The following is an 11,713-nucleotide window of genomic DNA, read 5'->3' on the forward strand; positions in this document are numbered from 1 at the left end:
AAAATAAAATCTATTGTTTTAAAAAGGTAATACAATATATAAGCCATATATATTATGACATCACTAGGAGAGTCTGAAGCCATACCCATCAATCAAAATAATATCTTTACAGTGAAAATTATGCTCATTTATGCTAATTGGGATAAAAATAGTTTCTTTCTTTTAAAAAAAAGATTTTATTTATTTATTCATGAGAGACACACACAGAGAGAGGCAGAGACACAGGCAGAGGGAGAAGCAGGCTCCATGCAGGGAGCCCCATGTGGGACTGGATCCTGGGTCTCCAGGATCACGCCCTGGGCTGAAGGCAGGCCCTAAACCACTGAGCCACCCGGGCTGCCCAAAATAGTTTCTAAATAGTATATAAACAGCCTCAAGTCAATTCAAGGTTAGAGTTTGCCTCCAGATGAGTTGGCATCAAACTTGTAGAAAAAACAATTGTTTTTCTGAGATCTTTGGACTTTGAAATTATGGATAAGAGAATTCTCAACCCACTCCATTTATATTGGCCTCAGATAATCAGTCACTTCTTAATAGCAGCTCTCCAGGTTTCCTAGTTTGGTGACAAGATTCACAGCTGTCATCTTGGGAAAGTCATCCCACGTACCTCCCCACCTATGCTAGTGTTGCCCATGGCCATGTTCCCTGGGGTATACAGAGCTGCAGATGGGGCCAGGTGACAGTAGGTGTAACAGTAGAGGATGATCTTCTCCTATCCAGGCCCTGTCTATTATAAACCATCATAAAGCTGCCCCTGGATTTTGGAGACAGCAGCTCACTGCTACTATTCCTCTGTCTCTGCTCTCAGAAAAGGGCAGCTTTACCCACACATTTCTGGGTAAATAAATGTGCTTTGCTCTTTTATCTTTTATCAAAAAATAGAAGTCACAGTTGAGTTAATCACCAAATAACCCAGGAGCTAAAATGCCAAATGTCTGTTTTTTATATCACCACTTCCAAACCCTAAAGTATTTCTTGTGAAATACCTACAAGTGTCCCTTCTTTTATGAATTAGTTAGCTTGTTGCACTAAAAGTAAGCTTTTAAAATGTAAACAGTCCTGAGGTGTATGCTACTCTCATAAATCCCTCAGTGATTTAAAAAAAATAACGAGTCTCAATTTAACATTTATGTTCATTGAAGACAAAAAAATTTAGACTGGAAATCCAGAGGCAGGTCTGCTAGTAACTATCCATTTCACCTGGACAAGGTGCCTCTGATTCTTCATGCATAAAACGAAGATGTCGGATGCAAGGCCATCTCTAAACTTTGTGACCATTACATGGGTCCTTCTTCAGATGGGTTTCAGAGGGTTGGTAAAACCATGGTTAAGTAAAAGTGTGTGTGTGTGTGTGTGTGTGTGTGTGCATGTGAGCATGCACAAGCTTACACAAATAAGCCTTGGGTAAAAGCAACATAGCCTTCATGAAATTCTAAAATGAATACATTCATTTTGCCTTAAAACTTTTATGATTTGATAAGTATAAATTTTCATATATCAGATATGCTTAAAACAAGTTATACTTGCAAATATATGGCAGCCTTAGGTGGACATTTATTGAATCAGCAGGGCCCCAAAAAGAAATAGGTGGCATACTCAGGGAAGTTTGAGGAACATTTAACAAGGAAATAATTACAAATGTGTAGATAGAGTTGAGGAAAGTAACAAGAATAATGCAGTACCCAGGCACCAGTAATGGGGGAGAGGAGTCTAGTAATGGGAGAGGAGGAATCATTACCACTTTTAGGCCTGAAGAGGCAAGGGGAGATTACCATCTCCCCTTGGGAGGCAGTGGGGAGGCAAGCCATTACTATAATCCCAAGGAGAAAGTCATGACCTTAAAGGAATAGTGACTTTGGTCTAGGCTTGCAGCTCTTCTCATGTGAACCTTAGAAAGAGAACTGGGAAAATAAATGCTTTAACCATCATTTCCTCCATCCCTTAAATTTATCTCCATTTTCTACAATAGCCAAATTCAAATGTAAAACAGAGGTAAAGGAATCCATTGGCATAAGTCAGCATCCTCAGACAGAGGAGAATGGATCTAGACAGGCAAAATAGAGGCCACCCAGCCAAGCAATACAGAGTAGATTAGGTGGAGGCAGCAGATGCCCGGAGACAGAACCAGTTTTGTCCCTGCTCTGTGACCCAGACCTTCCATGTGGTTCTCTTTCTTCACCTGTCATCAAAAGTGATGATATGAATGTACCTTGGAGAGTTGTTTTCAAAAATAACCAATAAAAATGAATATAAAACATTGTGCAGATATAAAGTGCCATATGGATGCTCAAAATTTGTGGTTATAGGTTTTAAATTCCTATACGAGGCATGCCAAAAGTAGGGGTGGCATGTGCACTGGTTTTCATGGCCCTGAGGATCCATCTGGGACTGAGCCAGCTGTGGAGAAGCTGCATGGACGTTTCTGCAGGGGATCTGTCCTTGATATAGTTCAGTCAATGCATAATATGGCTATGGGATACCAGAACAACCAATGGATTCAATGACATGTCAGTGAAAGACTGGTCAAATCAGCTATTTATTTCTCTCAATTTAAAAACTTCCATTTTAAAATAATTGATGGTGTGTGGTACTAGTGATTGCAAAGCCAAAACACAGATTTCCAGGCCACCGCCCTAGAGATTCTGACTCTGTGAGACATAGACCCTGGTAGCTCTACAACAGCCTTGCCCAGGTGATTTTTATAAGTGGGTTGGTTCCGGGGACACCCGATGCAGACAAACATGGGAGGCCTTACTGTGTTCAATCCTTTGTCACAAAAGGGAATGATCGAGAAAGAAGAAGGAAGAAGCAGAGAGTTAATTTATTCTTTATTTAGGTAACTTGACTTCCTAATCCAAACTATTGGCAGAGTCAGGAGATGCTGGGTATTATTTGAAGGTGCTAAAAGACTGCTTGAAAATGCCTCTCTCACTTCCCACACCCAAAAATCTCACATGACTCATTCTTCTGCATTAGGCCATTAAAGACTCATGTTCAAATGGAATCATTACCTATGAGCCAACATGGTGGATTGGAAGGTCATTGGACTGGGAGTCAGAAAACCTGGTTCTGTGATTTATTGTATTTCTTACTCTTATTATCTGTCTTTAAGACTCCTGGATCCTTAGGTTGCTTCTTTACAAAAAAGGAAACAGATGAGATTAGTGGCTTTCTGGGATATTTACTTATTAGTGGAACACTTTTGTCAAATTAAAGCTTGCAAAAGGCCACAATATGTCAAATATGTAAAAGTTGAATCACTTTAATAAGAAAAAGGCCAGAGAATGTAGAAAGAAGCCTGTTCCACCTTTTCTGTTGACCCCTCATTGTTTCCCTTGCGATGCTTCCCCAGAACCCTAGCATTCTACACACCTACATTTAGAAAATCACTGTGCAAAATGAAATCTAGGGTCTCTTCATGTGTAAAAGGTTTTATTACATTTAGATATATATTAAACTATTAATCACAGATTTTGAGCCATCAATTCAAAGCAGTTTCTCAGAAACTTAATCATCAAAAAATATTCAGAGAAACTAGAATATTTAATAAATATATTTTGATGAAGCACAGAAATTAAGAAGAGAGAACCAAGCTCTAAAGAGAAGGTCCTTAAAAAAATAAAATAAAATAAAGAGAAGGACCTGACAGAGCTGAATGGACGAGGTTGAGACATCCTGAAAAGGGTGAAACATGAAGGCAGTGAGATCTCTGTCAGGGGGAAGGAATTCTAAGGGGAAATGGGAACAAATAATATGATACTAATAACACCATCGATTATATAATTTTACGGATTCCTGAAATATTCACATCCTTTTCCCTTTATCTTCTAATAAATCCTCAATACAAGCAGGATTGGTTGAACCTCTCCACCCTGCATATCAGGGTTTCTCAGTCTTAGTGCAGTAGAAATGTTGGGCTAGATAATTCTTTGCTGTAGGGACTGTCCTGTTCATTGTAGGATGTTTAGCAGCATCCCTAGTCTCCACCCTCTAGATGCTACTCTCCAAAGTGGAGTTTACCAAGCATGGTTCCAAATATTGCCAATGGCCCTTGTGGGGTCACACCACTACCAAATGAAAACCAGTGCTCTGTGTACAATTATTGAGATGAAGAGAAACCATCTCAATTATTAGAGACAGGATGGCAGTGGCATAGCTGTTGAGTTAGGACATTTGTTCCCAACCCAGGTTCTTTACCTGTGCAGTTGTTTGAATAAGATCATTTCATCTCTTTATATTTTGCTTTACTTTGTATCTGATCTTGGCAACAATTGTATTTCCTAACTTTCCATACTTCTTCCAAAAAATACACTTCTAAGACCCGTTTTTTTTTTTTTTCCCTAAAAACAGAAAGTCCTGATTATGAGAGCAAATTTAGGGCAAGGATAGAGTCAGGCATGAACAAACCCAGTACTCATTGCTTGAAGGAATATTTGCTTTAGAATGGAGCCCAGGGCTTTTGGGGGATACTGCTCTGGACAGTTAATATGTTTATAAAAGACGTCCTTCAGTCCATTATTAATTCAGCTGTCTGTAAGACTTGGTGACTTCTGTGTGTTTCCTCTTTAATACTTTCTGTTGAATCTTTAATAGCCATTTAGAGAAATTAGCCATTAGTTTCAAAAAGCTCATCATGGTAATGAATTTCTATACCCAGAAATTGATATCATGGCCTATAATTTTGAACCTTGATTGAACTGGTATTAGAAAAGGAATTTATTGCTTTGAAGAGTTAGAGGATCAATACACTTGGAATAATGTGTTAGTAACCATGCCAACACAACTTACATACAAGGCTGGAGGGCAAAGTGGTTTTAAAATAATTGACAGAAAGATAATTAAGTCTAGTTGTGACAAGACATAAGATAAATGATGATTCACTTGAAGCCCTCTGGTATTTCTTTAGCTGAAGAAAAAATAAGGCTAGATAGAAAACATTAAATCTAATAAATGATTCTCTAAATAAGGTTTCCCAGAGTATGTCCCTAGGAGAAGAATTTTCCCTTATTTTATGTTTCCCTTTTCATATTTAGACTTATTTCATTTAATCTTTTCTAAAGGACTGAAAGGAACTCATTGGTTTCCTGTTTAAGAGTACAAAATGGATAAACAAGCAGGGAAGTTGTAGCAAGTAGGGTCAAATGTGGTAAAATTGTGATATTGTTGAGTTCTTCATTGGTGGACCTTCCTGCTGTTCAGTAGCACTCTCCTTTCTCAATCTTTTTGTATTTAATAAACTCTTTAATTGACATCAGCCACTCCCAACAAGAAAAATCTCCAGAATGCTTTCCTAAATTGTACCATATGCCAACAATTCAAACTGAGATGCTCCTATCTCTGAAAATGCATGGAAACTCTCTTAGAGGTACCCTGGCATGAATAGTATTAAGTGAATCAATTTCCAGAATTTTAGTTTCCATATGCTTTGGGCAGAGTATCTACAACTGAGATGTCAATCAATTCTCCACATTCCATCTTACTTTTCTCCATCTCATCCATCTATTACTATGGTCCACTGCCCAAAATACTTAAAAAAAAATGCACCAGGGGCACCTGGGTGGCTGTTGGTTAAGTGTCTGCCTTTGGTTCAGGTCATGATCCCAGGACCCTAGAATCCAGCCTACGTTGGGCTCCCTGCTCACTGGGGAGTCTGCTTCTTCCTTTTCCTCTGCCTCTCCCCTAAATTGTGTTTGCTCTCTCTCCCTCTAAAAAATAAAATTTTAAAAAGCATCAAATAAAAGAATAATTTAAAATCCCCTCTAATCAAGAGACCATAATCTCCATTTCTACCCATATCATTAAGAAAAGCACTTTCAATTCTATTTTGAGGTTAAAAAGTATTTTGCATTTATTTGTTTTGAATAATTGTATAATAATAATTATAATAAAAGTCAATTCAAATGAATTTTTTATAGCATCATAGAGCCTCAGGGTCACAGGAAAAAAATATATGTAGTGTTCTTGCAAAAAAATATATTATAGGTGCCTAATAATACTTTCAAATATAAATATTATATTATAATGTGGAAGAGGTAAGATGAAAATATGGTTTTTAAGTGTACAAATAAGAAATTAAATTGCTCATGCATTTATTTAAAATGGTTGATGGTGAGTGTCAAATTATTATGCTGTTTACATCTTGTTGAATACATTTAAAGAAGTGATACAATAACTTCAAAGCATTCATACTTACAAAATGCTAGAAGTTACGCCCTCAAGATGATGGAGATGAGCAAAATGTTTCTTTTTTTTTAAGATTTTATTTATTTATTCATAATAAGACACAAGCTTGTTACTGTAGGCCATGGACCACTGTTTTTGCCTTATAATAGTGTTTTAGCCTGAACCTTTGAAATCGTATGATGCTTTTTCACTGGTAGGAAGGTGGGCATTTTGTTACTCTTTACACCATGTATCATTAGTTCACTACATTTCCAATTCTTGAAACTTTCTGTGTGGAATCAAATAACTCTTCAGAAAATGTGTCTACCCCAATTTTTGTGTTTAGGTGTTAATTTTTTAACTTTAAAGTATTACATTAGTTTTAATTTTCAGGATTTCCAATATCTACAGACTGTTACTTGATTGAAGTCAGGTAAAAAGACATCCTCCTATACTGTGTTTTGTGTTTCTTTGATTCTTGGAGAAACTCTACAATTAATAGCGCTTCAACAGCAGAATAAAGGCAGTGGGAGATTATGAATTAAAATGTTTTTGGTAGATGTATATTGAGTTTCAGTCATCCTACATGTGTCTAGGCAACATGGAAGATGTTGATGCTATTCAAACATAACTGGTAGCTCTGTCATTTCTGAACTGTAGTCAGGGCTTTGTTAATTTAACGACATATTCAAGTAAATGAAATAATGAAGATGGCAATAAAAATTTTTTCTATCTTTTCAAGATATTTTACCTCTATGTCGAAAGGAATAGAAGAAAGAAATGTCTTTAATTTTATGTGCAGTAATACATTTTTTCTCTTTAATCCATGTCCCTGAACAATTAAGGATAGTTGCTGTCTTTAAATCACATGCTTCTATGACTTCTCTAAAGATTTACTCTTGCATATATAGATGATCCCCACTCAACGACAGTCCAACTTAGGATTTTTTTACTTCATGGTGGTGCAAAAGTGGTGTATTCAGTAGAAACCATACTTTGAATTTTGAATGTGGATCCTTTCCTGGGCTAGTGATATGCAGTGGGATCCTCTCCAATGATTCTGAGCAGGGGCAGTGGCCACAGCTCGCAGTCAGCCATGAGCATGAGGGCAAATAGCTGGTACACTGACAATCCTCGGAGCCCACACACCATCCTGTTCTTCACTTTCAGTGCAGTAGTCAATACATTACATGAGATAGTCAATGCTTTATTATAAAACAGGCTTTGTGTTAGATGATTTTGCCCAATGATAAGTTAATGTAAGTGCTCTGAGCTTGTTTAAGGTAGCCTGGGCTAAGCTATAATGTTTGTTAGGTGTATTAGATGCATTTTCAACTTACATTATTTTCAACTTATGATGGGTTTATCAGGGCATAACCCCATTGTAAGACTTGGACAATCTGCATATGAAATGTGGAATGGAGGACTTACAGCAATAACCCAACAGACACTGAGCCACTTAGAGAAAGGCAGCATCTTATAAATTTTGTGTTCCTTGTGCTTCACTCAGTAGCAATATCATAGTAGGCAATTAATAAAATTGTGTTCAATTTCCTAAAGCAACATTTTCATTCCAGGACTAGTTTTAATATACTGAATACATGTCTACCAATATATGAACTACCCAAATAATTGGTGAAACTATCAGAATCATTCATATAATTGCTTTAGGATCCATTTCCAGTTTTATTATATAGCCTCACCCCTAAGTTCAAGATTATTGCAAATGCAATTTACAGGTTCTTTAAAAAAATACTTAGTGACATGTACAGCTCAGCTGCCTAAATATATCCTATTTATTCAAACGGACAAATAATTCACAGCCAAGGAAAATGGGAAATAATCAAGGTTTTAATCCTTCTCCTTCTCCCTTCTACCTATTTATTTTATTTTTAAACTTTTATTTATTTTATGATAGTCACACACACACACACACAGAGAGAGAGAGAGAGAGAGAGAGGCAGAGACAGGCAGAGGGAGAAGCAGGCTCCATGCACCGGGAGCCCAACGTGGGATTCGATCCCAGGTCTCCAGGATCGCGCCCTGGGCCAAAGGCAGGCGCCAAACCGCTGCGCCACCCAGGGATCCCTCCCTTCTACCTATTTAAATGAGACTGTTGTTCCCAGAAAGATTGAAGAAAAATGTATATATTGTAATTATAAGAAATTATTTATATAAAGATAAATATGTAAACATCTATCTATTTATCTATCATCTATAAAGATATATATCTTCTATTTGTCTAAGTCCTGCTTGTTCCTAGTAAAGAAAATTATTGTCCACTTTGACTAAATCTAAACTGAGATGGCTGGGAGAAGGAAGAAAGCATTGTAGAACGTTTGCACTCTACAATGAAGAGAGATCTTCTTTGCACCTGCTTATTTTTTTTAATAAGACCTTTGTCAAAACAGTTTCTTGACTTGTCATAAATTATACTATGTAATGATTTTGGTCCCAAATTCAATCTGCAAACAGTATGCTCACAGCTGGCATATCTGTTACATTTTGCTTCTGGCTTGTAGTGTTTAATTTTATTTAAGAATAACATCAGCTCAGAGCTGGCACTGGTGCACAGACTTCAGAAACTTGGTATATTTGAATCCATAATCCTACAGCCTGAACTTGCTAACTAGATGTGCTGAGTTCTGAGTTTTGCTATACACCCTGGTCCCCAACCCCAGTCATGTGCGCGCACACACACACACACACACACACACACACACACACTTTTTCTTTCTCTCAAAGCCATATGGGTAGAGTTGGCTATTGCAATTTAATGGTAGTCAATAACACTATAAAATCTAAGCTTGATTTATGTTATTCTTATTTAAAGAGAACACACTGCATTCTGTATAATACACTGTAAAAGATAACTGCAATGGCAACAAAAGAAGTCCTATATAAGGGAGTTCTCTTTTCTCGTCCAGGAGAAGTTCTCCTTTCTCATCCAGGACCAAAATAAGAGATGTGCAGGACAAGAGTTTCAGTCCTCAAGAACTGAGATCTGGAAGCTTAAAACCATTTTCAGGATGAACCAGTGTCCTGAAAGAATGAGGTGGTGAGTTAGTTCTCAAATGATACCAAAATCAGGCCCAGAAGTGAAGCAACCCTCTTCAGTGGCGTCATAAAGAAAATGTGCTGCTAAACACCAACATCCTGTTGATTTTCCAGAAAATCTTGGACTGGCTTTTCAGAGGGCATCCACCTCTCTCAGCCTCACATGTCACACATCCTAAAGTACAAAACTGCAAAGGGGATGAGCTCAGTCTAATACAAAGACATTAGCAGGGCTAGCTGAGTACCAAATTTCTTTTTTTTTTCTTAAGATTTTATGTATTTATTCATGATAGAAGGGGAGAGAGAGAGAGAGAAGCAGAGACACAGGCAGACGGAGAAGCAGGCTCCACGCAGGGAGCCGAATGCGGGACTCGATCCCAGGACTCCAGGATCACGCCCTGGGCCAAAGGCAGGCGCAGAACCGCTGAGCCACCCAGGGATCCCTGAGTACCAGATTTCTAAGCTTTTTCTGATTCTATTCAAACTAGAAAAAAAAAGGGAACAAATAAATATCATTTACTAAACACCTACAAGTAGGGGACATTTTACCCCTGCTGTAGGGACTGTAAACAAGTTTGAAGTGTCTCTGACCCCACAGAGTTTATTTTTCCAGATGCAGAGAATAGATATACATACATGAAATGGTAGCGGAAATACACACATAAAATAAAAAAGATGAGAAAAGACAGTAGAGTGTGTCATTAAATTCTAGACCATGAACAACAAATTCTGAGAGTAGGCACTGCAGGGCAGGGAGATCACCAAGGGCACCAGGATGATGGAAAATGTCATGGGTCTTGAGCAAAGCCTATAAACATACACAGTGTAGAACTAGGCACAATAAAGAAAGGAGGACTTTCTGGTTGGGAAAAAAGAGCCAGGGGCTGGTATGTTTAAGTTCAGTAATGAGACAGTGCTGACCTTAGCAGAGTCTATTTGTACCCTTCTTTATTTTTCTGTTTAGTTTCACAACTTTCCCTTAACAAAACACAGCAGGATTTGAAGGGATGTGGATGCCTGGACCATGAAACCAAAGATGAAAGTAAGTTTAATGTTGAGTAGGCATCCTGATAAACTGAATGAACTCCAAAAATGATGGTAGCTAGCTAGCACTTACTGTTTACTATACCCCAGTTATGCTTCTAAGTGTTTTACACGTATTAACTTGTTCATATCCTCAATCTCTGAGGTAAATCCTATTATTTCACTGGTTTTCAGATTAGGGATCCCCAGCACAGAGAATTTAAATAATTTACCGAGTCAAACTGGGTGAAACTAGAACTCTAGATGGAGTCTCTCTCAGCTCTAACCTTCCTACTTTAATAAAACTCCCAGCAAGACTCTGCAAAATGTCATATGGACCTCAAAACTATCGGCAACCTCACAGACTACCAGGGTCCACAGGCTTCTCTGATTGATGAATATCTATCCATCATCTATCTATAGAGATTTTATTTATTTATTCATGACAGGCACAGAGAGTGGCAGAGACACAGGCAGAGGGAGAAGCAGGCTCCCCGAGGGAACCTGTTTTGGAACTTGATCACAGGACCCTGGGATCACGACCTGAGCCAAAGACGAGACGCTCAACCACTGAGCCACCTGGATGCCCTAATCTATTTATTTATTTATTTATTTATTTATTTATTTATTTATTTATTTAATATTTATCTTTAAAATAAAGTTTTTGTTCTTTTTCTCTGGCCTAGCTTTTATTATTATCATTTTAAGCTTAATTTTTTGATTTTATATCTCTGCTTAATGTATATTAGCCATATCATCTTCTATACCTCTAATGACCTAAATCATTAAAGATAATTTTTAAAAAAACTTATATTAGGGCAGCCCGGGTGGCTCAGCACTTTAGCGCCACCTTCAGCCCAAGGCGTGATCCTGGGGACCTGGGATCGAGTCCCACACCGGGCTCCCTGTGTGGAGCCTGCTTCTCCCTCTGCCTGTCTCTCTCTCTCTCTCTCTCTGTGTCTCTCATGAATAAATAAATAAAATCTTTTTAAAAAAAAACCACTTATACTAATATACCAACATACATGTGATCTTGACAGTTTGCTTGCTTAAATTCAGATCAGTATATACATGTTATATCCTTCCTTTCTCAGTACACATACATATCCTAAAAAGTGATTTGCAATCCTTGTGTAATAAAGAAAATGTATGAAGAGGGAGTACATGCCAGTGATTAAGGTGGGAAGAACTATAAAACCACAGAACCTAAAATTAAATTTTGCCCTATTCCTCCCACTTAACTTCCTATATAACTTTGCACAAATGATTTAACTTTCCTGTGTTTCAGATTTTTCTTTTTTAATTTATTAAATTATGTAATATAACTTACTTGATAGAGGTGTTAGGAATATATTTATAAAGTACTTGTATAGCCTTGGCACTAACAATAGTTACTACTACCACCACCACTGCCAATAGCAATGATAAAACATAACAATAAATGTTAGCTATTATTATTAATTATTATTAT

The sequence above is a fragment of the Nyctereutes procyonoides genome, unplaced genomic scaffold, assembly GCF_905146905.1.
Source record: "Nyctereutes procyonoides isolate TBG_1078 unplaced genomic scaffold, NYPRO_anot_genome, whole genome shotgun sequence".
Classification (NCBI taxonomy): domain Eukaryota; kingdom Metazoa; phylum Chordata; class Mammalia; order Carnivora; family Canidae; genus Nyctereutes; species Nyctereutes procyonoides.